The 15109-nt window shown below is 39.5% G+C and overlaps 1 protein-coding gene across 3 annotated transcripts in view; it reads right to left on the reverse strand.

The window, feature by feature from the left end:
- PHYKPL (5-phosphohydroxy-L-lysine phospho-lyase) overlaps positions 1-15109 on the reverse strand; it is a 36025-nt gene that overhangs the window by 7429 nt on the left and 13487 nt on the right. The gene's annotated exons all lie outside the window — the stretch shown is intronic.

The raw sequence follows: 15109 nt of genomic DNA on the forward strand, positions 1-15109 counted from the left end.
CCACGCTCCAGGGAGCATAAGGGCAGCAGAACTGCCACACGCATTCTGAGGGCAGCGACAAGCACAGGCCTGCACCCCTCAGAACTCAGTACTTTGGGGGTAGACAGGGTTCTCCTGAAGCCCCTGTGGGCTGTCCTCTTGTTTTCTCCGGTGCTAATGTGACTGTAACTCAGGTAAGGTACCCCCAGGGGTACAAGAGGAGCCCCAAGAGACCAAATCAGAAGATAAGGTGTGCTGTGCATTCCCATAGCTGGTTTTTGTTGAGAGGCTTTAAGGAAGTCCCATCTCACAGGTTGGGCTTAGACCCAAAGCATCAGACTAGCCCCCATCACCTTAAAAAGGGGGTCAAGAGCAACATGCCAGAGCTGCACCCAGGAAAAGCCACTCTGTGTAATTTGACTCAAGGCTCTATAGTTTGAGCTCAGGGCATATTTTAGGGCACAGAACATGATAAACTGGTTGCCTGTAAGCCACATGTGGCTTGTGTGACATTATCGAAAGCTTTGAATTAGGTGCTAATGTTAAATATGTAGTCCTGACTGAGAATAAACCTGGCCTATCTGGCTACACTGGCAGGGGCTGTCCCCTTCAGACACCCTGGCTTGCTCTGACTCACTTCCTCCACCTGGTCCTGCAGGTGTCCGAGTGGGGACCTGTGTTACAGAGAGTCAGGAGCAGGGGTGTCTCTTGCAGAGTATTTTTTTAAACTATATTGAAAAAGAAAACTTTATTGAGGCAGAGTTTACATACAAGAAGCTCCAAATGTTTCCAGCATATATAGTTCATTGCAACTGGACAAGTACATGTACCTAGGGGACCTCCACCACAATGAAGATACAGAACATTTCTATCACTTTCCAAAGTTCTTTGTGCCCCTCCACTACAGGCTTATCCAACCACTGACCTGCTCTCTATCACTATTGTTTTGCTGTTTCTGGAATATCCTACAAACAAAGTAACAGAGTACATGCTTTTCTGTGCCTGGCCACTTCTGCTCAACACGTTTTTGCAATTTCCTATCTTGTCCTGTGTATCAACAGCATGTGTTCATGTCATTGGTGCCTAGTATTTCACTGTATGGACGTACAGTCATTTGTTTATCCAGTTTCCTGTTAATGGTCCCTTGGGTTATTTTGAGTTTGGGCTATTATGAATAAAGCTGGTAAGAACATTTATAACAAATATTTGTGTAGAGGTTCTCATTTCTCATTACCTAGGAGTGCACTTGCTGGGTTGTAATCGTAAATGTGTATTTAGTTTTATAAAAAAATGGTGAAGCTTTCCCAAAGTAGTTGTGTCTTATCACATTCCCATCATTAGCATACAAGATTCCAGGAGCTCTCATGGAATGATTGGAAATTTCAGTCTTTTGAACTGTAGCCATTCAGTTGGGGGTGTCATGGTGTCCTGTAGATGGGCTTCAGAGCTGGTGTGCAGAGCCCCGTACTTGAGGTCATCACAGGCTTCCCAGGTGATTCTGCCAGGAGGCAGATTTCTGATATGCCCAGAACAAATTACGTGTGAGACGGACAAGGGGATGGGTCGATGCTACTTACTGTATAGTATTAACTGTGAACTTAAAGAGGTAGAGTATATATATATATTAGTAGTATCTTTTGTTTAGAATCATGACCTGGCCAAGATGCTGAACTAGCACAATAGGTAGATCATTGCCCCAAGATCACCCCAGAGGAGCAACAGGAAGAAAATGAACAAGGTTTGACACAGTTCTGGGAATCTAGAAGGTCATGTGTACACACACATAGGGCTATGTTCGTGTCCTGTGCCATGTGCATGTTCAGGAAAGACCTGAAAAGCTCTAAGCTCCTGCCACCGGCTGCCTTGAGGCTCTGCAGAAGGAGGAAGTAAAGGCTGAGGCAGAGTAGTAAGCTGCTTGGCTGAGTACTGAACTAACACACGGAACTACTTGTCAAAGGTTGAGACACAGATTTTTAAAGAGGTATCTGTCCAATCATTAGATGATCATTAAGCCAGCCAAGCAAAGGCTACATACAGAACTAGTTCAGAAATGGCACTATACAGGTAGTAATAAAAAACACCACCAAACCATAAGGAGGGAATATGATTTCCAAGGTTGACAGATTATTTAAAATGTCCAGGTTTCAACAGAAAATTATGAAACGGGGATCCCTGGGTGGTGCAGCGGTTTAGCGCCTGCCTTTGGCCCAGGGCGCGATCCTGGAGAACCGGGATCGAATCCCATGTCGGGCTCCCGGTGCATGGAGCCTGCTTCTCCCTCTGCCTATGTCTCTGCCTCTCTCTCTCTCTCTCTCTATCATAAATAAATAAATAAATAAATAAATAAAATTATGAAACATGCAAGAAGCAAGACTCCTATGTGGGGTGAGGAACAATCAGTAGAAACTGTCCTTGAGGAAGCCAAGACGGCAGCCTTATTAGACAAAGACATTAAATCAGATGGTATGCATATATTAAAACAACTAAAGGAAACCATATTGCAAGAACTAAAAAGAACTAAAAAGCAATGCATGAAGATGACGTATCACCAAATACAGAATATCATTAAAGAAAGAACTAAATAGAAATTCTGGAGTTGAAAAGCACAGTAACTATAACGAAAAATTCACCAGAGAGGCTCAACAACAGATTTGAGCAAACAGATGAAGGAAATCAGCAAATCTGAAGATAATGTCAATCGAGACTGGTCTGATAACCAGAAAGAAAAAATGAAAAAATGAACAGAGCTTCAGCAACCTGTGGAACACAATGAAGGAAACCATTTGCAAACAGGAGTCCCCAGAAGGAGAGGAGGAGAGACACAAAGACAGAGGGTGGGAGAAATGGGTGAAGGTGGTCAAAAGATAACAAATTTCCAGTTATAAAATAAGTAGTTCATGGGGAGGTAATGTACAGCATGGTGACTATAGTATTATATATCTGAAAGTTGCTAAGACAGATTTCAAAGTTCTCAGATGAAAAAAATCATAGGTACATATGATGATGGATGTCCACTAGACTTGTGCTCATTTCACAATATATACAAATAATTGAATCATGTTGTATGAAACTAATAGAATACTGTATGCCAATTATATCTCAATTAATAAAAAATACTGAAATCAGCATGAGAAGCGACTTGTGCAAGAGATCCTCAACAAGATTAATAGCTGATTCCTCATCCGAAACGATAAAGGCCAGAGGCAGTGGGATGAGATATTTAAAGTAATGAAAGAAAAAGACTGCCAGTCAAAAATTCTATATAAAAGAATCATTTAAAAATAAACAGGAACCTGGGAAGTCTGGGTGGCTTGGTGGTTGTCTGCCTTTGGCTCAGAGCATGATCCCAGAGTTCTGGGATCGAGTCCTGCATTGGGCTTCCTGCATGGAGCCTGCTTCTCCCTATGCCTATGTCTCTGCCTCTCTCTCTCTCTGTCTCTCATGAATAAAATCTTTTTAAAAAATAAAAAAACAAACAGGAAACTAAAACAATTCCAGATAAATATAAACTGAAAAAATGTGTCACTAACATACTTTACAAAAAATACTCGTGGTATGTCCTCAGGCTGAGATGAAAAGGCATCAAATAACTCAAATCCACATGAAGAAATAAAGAACACTGGTCGGGATCCCTGGGTGGCGCAGTGGTTTGGCGCCTGCCTTTGGCCCAGGGCGCGATCCTGGAGACCCGGGATCGAATCCCACGTCAGGCTCCCGGTGCATGGAGCCTGCTTCTCCCTCTGCCTATGTCTCTGCCTCTCTCTCTCTCTGTGTGACTATCATAAATAAATAAAAATTAAAAAAAAAAGAACACTGGTAAAGACACAGAGGTTGAAAGCAAAAGGGTGGAGAAGATAAACCATGCAAACAGTAACCAGAAGAGTTGGAGTAGGTGTGCTAATATCAGACATAAAAGACTTGCAGCTTAAAATTAGTATTAGCAACAGAGAGAAACATAATGCCAAGTCAGTCACAAGGATATATAATCATTACAAACACATGTGTACGTAAAAACTGAGCCCCAAAATACATAAAGCAAAAACTGACAGAACTGAAAGCAGAGATGTACAATTCAGTGACAAATGGAGAGTTCATTCTCTCATTTTCAGTAACTGCTATGACTGAACAGAAGATCAACAAGGAAACAGAATTGAATGACACTATAAACCAATTTACACCTAACACAGAGCACTCGAAAAAAAGAATAAACACTTTTCCCAAGTGCACCGATGGGTCAAAGAGGTCACACGGAGATGAAAATATATAGATGAATGAAAATGAAGAAGGCATACTAAAACTTATGGGATGCAGTGAAAGTAGTATGAATATGAAAATTTATGTCTGTAAACATGTATGTTAAGAAAGATGAAAGATTTCAAATGAATAGTCTAACTTTCCACTTTAAGAAACTACAAAAAAGAGCAATCAAAACCAAAAGCAAGCAGAAGGAAAGGAATCTTAAAGATTGAAGTGGAAATAAATAGAAATATAGAAAAAAGAAAGAAAAAAAATCACAAGCCAGTAACTAGAAATAAGGAACTACATGAAAGAAAAAAAAAATCTCATTGGAAAAGGCAAACATAGAAAAGGTAGTGGATCAACTATAAAATTAATGAGGGTTAAAGACAAAAGTACTAAAATCTATATCTGCAACAATTAATGAATACACAAAACAGACAGATGCCAGAGAGATGTAGAGACATAGGCAGAGCAGAGGGAGAAGCAGGCTCCCTGCAGGGAACTTGATGTGGGACTTGATCCCAGGATCCTGGGATCACAACCTGAGTTGAAGGCAGATGCTCAACCACGAGCCACCCAGGTGCCCTTATACACAGGTTGTTGTATAGGAGCCTCAGGGTAACCACAAACCAAAAACCTGTATTAGCACACCAAAAATAAAGGAATTTAAACATAACACTGAAGAAAGTCATCAAATCACAAGGGATGAGAATAAGAGAAGGAGGAATAGAGAACTGGAAAGACAACCAGAAAACAGTGAACAAAATGTAAGTACTTACCTATTAATAATCAGTATAAATGTAAATGGACTAAATGAGCCAATCAAGACACAGGATGGTTGAATAGATTAAAAAAAACTCAGTACCCATCTATATGCTGCTTACAAGAGACTCACTTCAGCATTAAAAGACACAAACTGAAAGTAAAGAGATGGCAGAAGATATTCCACGCAAACAGAATTGAAAAGAAAAGAGGGGGTAGCAATACTTCTGTCAGACAAATAGACTATTTTTTTTAAAAAGATTTTATTTATTTATTTGAGAGAGAGAGCGTGTGAGCATGAGCAGGGGAAGGGGCAGAGCGATAAGCAGACTCCCCGCTAAGCAGGCAGACTGATGAAGGACTCAATCCCATGACCCTGAGATCATCACCTGAGCCAAAGGCAGATGCTTAACTGACTGAGCCACCCAGGGGTCCCAAACAAAACAGACTCTATTTTGTTTTTTAAGGTTTTATTTATTTATTCATGAGAGACATGAAAGAGGCAGAGATACAGGCAGAGGGAGAAGCAGGCTCCCTGCAAGGGAGCCTGATGTGGGACTCGACCCCAGGATCACGGGATCACAACCTGAGCCAAAGGTAGAGATGTTCAGCCACTGAGCCACCCAGGTGCCCCCAAAATAGACTTTGAAACAAAAAGTATAATAAGAGATAAAGAAGGATATATATTTTTAAAGATTTATTTATTTATTTATTCATTCATTCATTCATTCATGAGAAACACACACACACACAGAGGCAGAGACACAGGCAGAGGGAGAAGCAGGCTCCATGCCAGGAGCCTGATGTGGGACTTGATCCCGGGTCTCCAGGATCACACCCTGGGCTACAGGTGGCACTAAATCGCTGCACCACTGGGGCTGCCCAGAAGGATATTATATATAAGGGATCATTCCAACAAGAAGATAAAACACTTGTAAATATTTATGCATCCAACATAGGTGCACCTAAGCAAATAATAACATATGCAAAGGGAGAAACTGACAGTAATACAGTAATAGGGGGACTTTAACATCCTACTTACATCAATAGATCATCCAGACAGAAAATAAAGAAACTTTGGCCTTGAATGTACATTAAACCAGATGGACTTAAAAGAACATTCATAATATTCCATCACAAAAGCAGCAGAATATACATTTTTAAAAAAATATTTTATTCAAAAAATATTTCGTTCGTTTATTCATGAGAGAGAGAGAAAGAGAGAGAGAGAGGGGCAGAGACACAGGCAGAGGGAGAAACAGGCTCCATGCAGGGAGCCTGACGTGGGACTCAATCCTGGATCTTTAGGATCATGCCCTGGGCCGAAGGTGGTGCTAAACCGCTGGGCCACTGGGGCTGCCCAGAATATACATTTTTTTTTTTAAGTGCACATGGAACATTCTCCAGTATAGATCATAAGTAAGGCCATAAAACAAGTCTCAAGAAATTTAAGATGAATTAAGTCACACTGAGCATCTTTTCCAACCACAACAATTTGACAGTAGAAATCAATTACAATAAAAGAAATGGAAGAAGTGCAAACACCTGGAGGCTAAACAAGATGCTGTTAAATAAGCAATGAATAGATCAAAGAGGAAATGAAAAAATACCTTTAGACAAAAAACACAATGCTCCAAAATCTATGGGAAATAGCAAAAGCAGTTTTAAGAGGGAAGTATAGTGACACAAGCAAGAAACAGGAAAAATCTTAAATAAACAATCTAATCTCACGCCTAAGGAACTAGAAAAAAAAAAAAAGAACAAAGCCCAAAGTTAGTAGAAGGAAGAAAATAAAGATCAGAGTGGAAGTAAATAAAATAGAGACTAAAAAGAAAAAAATACGGGCACCTAGGTGATTCAGTTGGTTAAGTGTCTGACTTTAGCTTAGGTCATGATTCCAGGGTCCTGGGATTGAGCCCCACATCAGCTTGCTTCTCCCTCTCTTCACCACTTATGCTCTCTGTCTCTCTCTCAAATAAATAAATAAAATCTTAAAAAAAATTAAAACAGAAAAGATCAATGAAATTAAGAGCTGGTTCTTTTTTTTTTTTTTTTAAGAGATTTTATTTATTCATGAAAGACACAGAGAAAAAAAGGTAGAGACATAGGCAGAGGGAGAAGCAGGCTCCATGCAAGGAGCTTGATATGGGACTTGATCCCGGATCCTGGGACCACACCCTGAGTCAAAGGCAGATGCCCAACCGCTGAGCCACCCATGCATCCTGAGCTGGTTCTTTAAAAAAGAAACAAAATTGAAAAATCTTTAGCCAGACCTGTAAAAAAGAGAGAGAGAGAGAGAGAGAGAGAGAGAGAGAGAGAGAGAGAGAGAGAAAGGATCAAATAAAATTAGAAGTGAAAGAGAAGTAGGGTGCCTGGGTAGTTCAGTCAATTGAGGGTCTGCCTTCAGCTCAGGTCATGATCCCAGGGTTCTGGGATTGAAGCTCCCTGCTCAGCTTCTTCCTCTTCCACTGCCTGGCACTCTCCCTGCTTGTGCGCTACTTGTGTCAAATAAATAAAATCTTAAAAAAAAGAAAAGTGAGAGAGAAGTTACAACCAATACCACAGAAATACAAAGGATAAATTAATTGGACAACCTAGAAGAAATGGATACATTCCTAGAAACAATCTGGGCGCCTGGGTGGCTCAGTTGGTTGAGCAACTTCCTTCAGCTTGGGTCATGATTTTGGGGTCCTGGGATTGTGTCCCATGTTGGGCTCCCTGCTCAGTGGGGAGACTGCTTCTCCTCTGCCCCCTGCCCCCTACTCATGCTCTCTTACTCGCTTTCTCCTCTCAGATAAGTAAAATCTAAAAAAAAAAAAAAAAAAAAAAAAAAAAAAAAAAAAAGAAGAAACATACACTCTTCCAAGACTACAATAGGAAGAAATAAAACCTGAAGAGATTATTACTAGTAAATTCAATCAGCAGTCCAAAAACTCCCCAAAACCAAAAGTGCAAGACCAGACAGCTTCACAAGTGAATTCTACCAAACATTTAAAGAGTTAATACCCATCCTTCCCAAAATATCAATATATTCCAAAAAGCTGAAAGGGAAGGAATGCTTCTAAACTTATATTTATGAGGCCAGCATTACCATACCTAAATCAAAGATATTAAAAAAAAAGGAAAATTACAAGCCAATATCTCTGATGAACATAGATGCAAAAATCCTCAATGAAAATATGAGTAAATTAAATTCAGCTAATATATTAAAAGGATCATACACCATGATCAAACGGGATTTATCACCAGGATGCAAGGATGGTTCAATATCTGCCAATCATATCTGATACACCACATCAACAAAGGATAAAAATAATGCAATCAGCTCAATAGATGAAAAAATATTTGAAAAAATTCAACATCCATTCATGATAAAAACTCTAAAAAAGGTGGGTATAGACAGAACATACCTCAACGTAATAAAGGCCATTGATAAACTCACAGCTAACATACTTAATAGGAAAAAGCTGAAAGCTTTATTCCCCCCATCTTAAGATCAGGAACAAGACAAGCATGTCCATTCTTGCCAGTTTTTTTTTTTTCTCATTCTTGCCAGTTTTATTGAACAGTACTGCAAGTCCTAGCCACAGCAATCAAGCAAGAATAGGAAATAAAAGGCATCCAAATTGGAAAGGAAGAAGTAGAACTGCCACTAGTCACAGATGAGCTATTACAATATAGGAAACTGTAAAGCCTGCACCTAGAAACTATTAGTATAAAGGAATTCAGTAAAGTTGCATGATATAAAATATACAGAAATCTGTTGTTTCTTTTTTTTTTTTTAAGATTTATTTTAGAGAGTGAAAGAGCAGTGGGGAGGGGCAGAAAGATTCTTAAGCAGACTCTGTGCTGAGCCCAGAGACTGATGTGGGGCTCGATCGATCCCATGACCCTGAGATCACAAGTCTAGCCAAATCCAAGAGTTGTGTGTTCATCTGACTGCACCACGCAGGTGCCTCTTTTGTGTTTCTATCTACTAGTAACAAACTATTGCAGAAATTGAGAAAACGATCCCATTTACAACTGCATCAAAAGGAATAAAATAACTAGGAATCAGTTTAACTGAGGAGATAAAACACCTGTACTCTGAAAACTCTAAGACACTGATGAAAGAAATTAAAGAGTACAAAAATAAATGGTAGGATGTACTGTGCTCATGGATTGGAAGAATTAATATTACAATGTCCATACTACCAAAAGCAATCTACAGATTCAATGCAATCCCTATCAGAATACCCAATGACATTTTTTACAGAACTAGAACAAATATCCTAAAGTTTGTATGGAACCACAAAAGACTTTGAATAGCCAATGCAACCTTCAGAAAGAGGAACAAAGCTGGAGGTATCATGGTCCCAGATTTCAAACTATACTACAAATTATAGCAATCAAAACTGTATGGCACTGGCACAACACAAAACTAAACATGTAGATGAATGGATCAGAAAAAAACCACACCTATATGGCCAACTAATCTACAACAAAGGAGGCAAGAATACAATGAAGAAAAGACAAACCCTTCAATAAATAATAATGTTAGGAAAACTGGATGACTTTTTTTATATCATACATAAAAATAAGCTCAAAGTGGATTAAAGACTTAAACAGGGATCCCTGGGTGGCGCAGCGGCTTAGCGCCTGTCTTTGGTCCAGGGCACGATCCTGGAGACCCAGGTTCGAGTCCCACGTGGGGCTCCCTTCAGGGAGCCTGCTTCTCCCTCTGCCTGTGTCTCTGCCTCTCTCTCTCTGTGTGACTATCATAAATAAATAAAAATTAAAAAAAAAAGACTTAAACAGAAGACCTAAAACCATAAAAGTCCTAGAAGAAAATGGACAGTAAACTCGTGGGCATTTGTTTTAGCAATACCTTTTCGGATCTGGACAATCACAACAGAAGCAAAAATAAACAACGGGATTACATCAAATTGAGAAACTTTGCACAGTGAAGGGAAGTCATCAATGAAATGAATAGGCAACCTACCGAATGGGAGAAGATATGCAAATAATATATCTCCTAAGGAGTTAACATCCGAAATATATAAAAACTCTCAACTCAGTATCAATTGTTTTTTAGATTCCAAACTAAAGTGAAATCAAATGGTATTTGTCTCTGACTGGCTTATTTCACTTAGCATTATGCTCTCCATCTATGTTGCTACAAATGGCAAGATTTCATTTTCTTTTTTTATGGCTGAATAATATTCCTGTTGTGTGTGTGTGTGTGTGTGTGTGTGTGTATGAGAAAAAGAGAGGAGATAGAGACATCTTTATCTGTTCATCAGTAGATGGGCTCCTTCTTTATCTTGGCTCTTGTAAATAATGCAGTTATGAACACAATGGTGTATAGGTCTTTTTGGATTGGTTTTAATTTTCTTCAGATAAAGTCCTAGAAGTGGAACTGCTGGGTGTATGGTAGTTCTATTTTATTTTTTTTCCAGGAACCTCTGCACTACTTTAGATAGTGGCTGCACCAATATACATTCCCATGAACAGTGCATGAGAGGTCCCTTTCCTACACATCCTCACCAACCTGTTATTTTTTTGTCTTTCTAATAACAGCCATTCTGGTAGGTATGAAGAGATTTCTCATTGTGGTTTTGATCTGCATTTCGCTGATGATGAGTGATGGTCAGTATCTTTTCATGTGTTTGTTGGCCATCCATATGTCTTCTTTGGAAAAATGTCTATTCAAGTCTTCTGTCCCTTTCTCAGCTGTTTTTTTTTTTTTTTAAATATATTAAGTTGTGTAAGTTCTTTTTTTTTTTTTTTAATATTTTATTTCTGGGCAGCCCCGGTGGCGCAGCGGTTTAGCGCCGCCTGCAGCCCAGGGTGTGATCTGGAGCCCCTGGATCGAGTCCCGCGTCAGGCTCTCTGCATGGAGCCTGCTTCTCCCTCTGCCTGTGTCTCTGCCCCCCCCCCCCTCTCTCTGCATCTCTATGAATAAATAAATAAAATCTTAAAAAAAATTTATTTCTTTATTTGAAAGAGTGAGCATGAGTGTGTTGTGTGGGGAGGTGGTGGAGAGGCAGAAGCAGACTCCCCAATGAGCAGGGAGCCCGATGCAGGCTTTGATGCCAGGACCCTGAGATCATGACCTGAACTGAAGGCAGACGCTTGACTGACTGAGCCATGCATCTCAAGTTGTGTAAGTTCTTTACATATTTTGGATATTAACCCCTTACTGGATGTATAATTTGTAAGTACTTTTTCCCATTCAGTACATTGCCTTTGTGTTTTGTTGATAGTTTCCTTCTGTTACAAAAGCCTTTTAATTTGATGTAATCCTATTTGCTTATTTTAGCTTTTGTTGCTGGTCAACCTTGAGGAGGGTGTCAAGACCATCCAATGGGATAAAAATAGTCTTTTCAGCAAATGGTGTTGGGACAACTGAATATCCACATACAAGAGAGTCAAGTTACCCCCCTACCTCATACCATATGCAAAATATTACCTCAAAATAAACCAAAGACTTAAGTTTAAGAGCTAAAATCATAAAATTCTTAAAAGAAAGGTGGAAATCTTCATGACCTTGGATTAGGCAGTGGTTTGTTAGCTATGACTCCAAAGCACTAGTAAGCAAAGAAAAAAATAGACTCCCTTACAAAGTTTTTTTTTTTTTTTTTTTTTTTTTTTTAAGATTTTACTTATTCATGACAGAGAAAGAAAGGCAGAGACATAGACAGAGGGATAAGCAGACTCCCTATAGGGAGCCCAATGTGGGACTCAGTCCCAGGACCCGGGGATCATGCCCTGAGCCAAAGGCAGAGATGCTCAATTGCTGAGCTACTCAGGCATCCTAGGCTCCCTCAAAATTAAAAACCTTTGTGCTTCAGAGGAGACTACCAAGAAAGTGAAAAGACAACTCAGAAATGGGAGAAAATATTGCCAAAGTTTCTATCTGATAAGAATTAGTACCTAGGATATATAAAGAATTCTTATAACTCAGCAAAAAGAGACAAGTAACCCAATTAAAAAACTGGGCAAAGGACATGAGTACACATTTTCCAAAGAATATATGACTTTGTTAATAACCACATAAAAAGAACCTCAACATGACTAGCCAGGAGGGAAATGCAAATCATCATGAAATACTATTTCACACTCACTGGGATGGCAATAATAAAAGAAAATCACAAACGCTGGGGAGGGTATGGAGGAATTGGAACCCTCATACATTTTTGGTGGGCATGTAAAGTGGTATAGTTAGTTTGAAAAAGTCCCGCCATTCCTCAAAAAGTTAAACCTAGGGTTGCCATATGATCCAGAAATTTCCCTTACAGGTACATACTCAGGAGAACTTTTCTGAAAATATACATCCAAACAAATACATGTACACAAATGTTCAGTGCAGCATTATTCATAAGAGCCAAAAAAGGGAAATAACCCAAGTGGTCATTAACTAAAGAATGGATAAATGAAATCTGCAATATTCCTATAATGAAATTCTATTTTTTTAAAAGATTTTTATCCATTTATTAATAAGAGACACAGAGATATAGGCAGAGGGAGAAGCAGACTTCCCACAGGGAGCCCAATGTGGGACTCCTTCCCAGGATCCGGGGATAATGATCTGAGCCCAAGGCAGATAGATGCTCAACCGCTGAGCCACCCAGGTGTCCCACAATGGAATTATTTTCATTCCTAAGAAAGAATTAACCACCGATGAACCTTGAAAGTATGACAGGAGTCAGACACAAAAGGTCACATGGTTTTGTGATTCATTATGAAATGTCAAAAATAGGCAAATCCATCGAGGCAGAAAGGAGGTAGTGACTGCTAGGACTTAGAGAAGGCAATGGGGAGTGAGTGACTGCTAATGCGTATAGGGCTGCATTTTGGGTGATGAAAATGTTCCAGAATTAAGACAATAAAATGATAGTTGTACAACATGGTGAGTATACAAAACCCATCGGTTTATTTTTATTATTATTATTATTTTTTTAACCCATCGGTTTATAGTTGAATTTGAACCTACTGAATTTGTAGTTAAAGCTTATTTATTTATTGAAGTAATCTCTACACACAATGTGGTGCTCGACCTTACGACCCTGAGAACAAGAGTTGCACATTCTTCCGACTGAGCCCGCCAGGTGCCCCTGAATTATTTAAAAGAGTGAATTTGGGCAGCCCAGGTGGCTCAGTGGTTTAGCGCTGCCTTCAGCCCAGGGCGTGATCCAGGAGACCCAGGATCAAGTCCCACGTTGGGCTCCCTGCATGGAGCCTGCTTCTCCCTCTGCCTGTGTCTCTGCTTCTCTCTGTATGTGTGTCTCTCTCATGAATAAATAAAATCTTAAAAAAAAAAATAAATGAGTGAATTTGGGCAGCCCTGGGGGGGGGGAGGGGCCTCAGTGGTTTAACCCCAGCCTTTGGCCTAGGGCCTGATCCTGGAGGCCCTGGATCCAGTCCACGTTGGGCTCCCTGCATGGATCCTGCTTCTCCCTCTGCCTGTGTCTCTGCCTCTCTCTCTCTTGAATAAATAAAATCTTAAAAAAAAATTAAAAAGTGAATTCTTTGGGTATGTAAATTATGTCAACTGAAAAAGAATGAGTGATTTCTGCCCCTCAATATTGCATTCAGGGTTAACAATGGAATATACTTTTAACATGCTGGAGGAAAATAGGACCTAGATTTTATATTTAGCTAAAATATTTAAATATAAGGGCCTGATAAAAATATTCACTCACGATTTCAGAAGGTAGGTTTGTAATATAAAGGCTTGTACTGAAAATAATTTGGGATGAAATACTTTTAATACAGATACTAAAAAAATGTATGATAAAGTAAAATTATAAATGAAGATGTTAGCAACAGGTCTAAATATATCAATAGTTGCATTAAATTTATTTTTAATAAAAATTTTTATTTATTTATTCATGAGAGACACAGAGAGAGGCAGAGAGAGAGAGAGAGAGAGGGAGGGAGGGAGGGAGGGAGGGAGAGAAAGGCAGAGATACAGGCAGAGGGAGAAGCAGGCTCCATGTCTGGAGCCTGACACGGGACTTGATCCCGGATATCCAGGATCACGCCCTGGGCTGAAGGCAGCGCTAAACTGCTGAGCCACCCGGGCTGCCCTAGTTGCATTAAATTTAAATTGTTTAATCACTTTGAAGTCAAATATTAGTGGATATAGACTAAACTGCCCCCAATTCTAGATATTTGCTTGTTAAACACACCTAAAGCTAATCGAAAGCTAGAATAGCTTTTTATTATCAGATAAAATACAATTTAGGAGGCAGAATCATTATTTGGAATGGAAAAGATACTTCTCATGATAAAGATCCAATTCCTGGAAAACTAGACTACTATTTCACACCATACATACAAATGAACTGAAATGGATTAAAAATCTGAAAACCTGAAACCACTAAACTTCTAGAAGAAAACATACGCAGTAAGTTCCTTGACATCACTCTTCGCAATTTTTAGGATTTAACATCAAAAGCAAAGGCAACAAAAGCAGAAACAAAGAATTTGGGCTACACTAAACCAAAAAGCTTCTGCACAGCAGAGGAAACCATCAGTAAAATGAAAAGACAATTGACCTAACTGGAGATAATATTTGTAATCGTGTATTTGAAAAAGAGCTGTATGTAAGGATTGTAATGATAAGGAGTTCTATGTAAGAATGGAGCTTTATTGATAGAAAGAAAGGAGCTGAATTAATAAGGAGTTGTATGTAAGAAATCATTCAAGAGCAAAAAAACAATACGATTAATATGGGCAGAACATCTGAATAGATATTTTCCTACGAAGACATACAGATGGCCAATAGGTATGTGAAAAGGTGCCCAATGTCATTTATCATCAAAACCACAATGAGATACCACCTCATAACCTGTCAGAATGGCTATTACCAAAAAGACAAGAAATAGCAAGTGCTGGTAAGATGTGGAGAAAAGGAAACCCTCATATTCTGTTAGTGGGAATGTAAATTGGGGCGGCCACTATGGAAAACAGCATAGCAGTTCCTCAAAAAATTAAAAATAGGGATGCCTAGGTGACTCAGTAGCTAAGCGTCTGCCTTTGGCTCAGGGCATGATCCCGGGGTCCTGGGATCAAGTCCCACATCGGGCTCCCCACAGGGAGCCTGCTTCTCCCTCTGCCTAGGTCTCTGTCTCTCTCATGAATA

Source organism: Nyctereutes procyonoides, unplaced genomic scaffold, assembly GCF_905146905.1.
Source record: "Nyctereutes procyonoides isolate TBG_1078 unplaced genomic scaffold, NYPRO_anot_genome, whole genome shotgun sequence".
Taxonomy (NCBI): domain Eukaryota; kingdom Metazoa; phylum Chordata; class Mammalia; order Carnivora; family Canidae; genus Nyctereutes; species Nyctereutes procyonoides.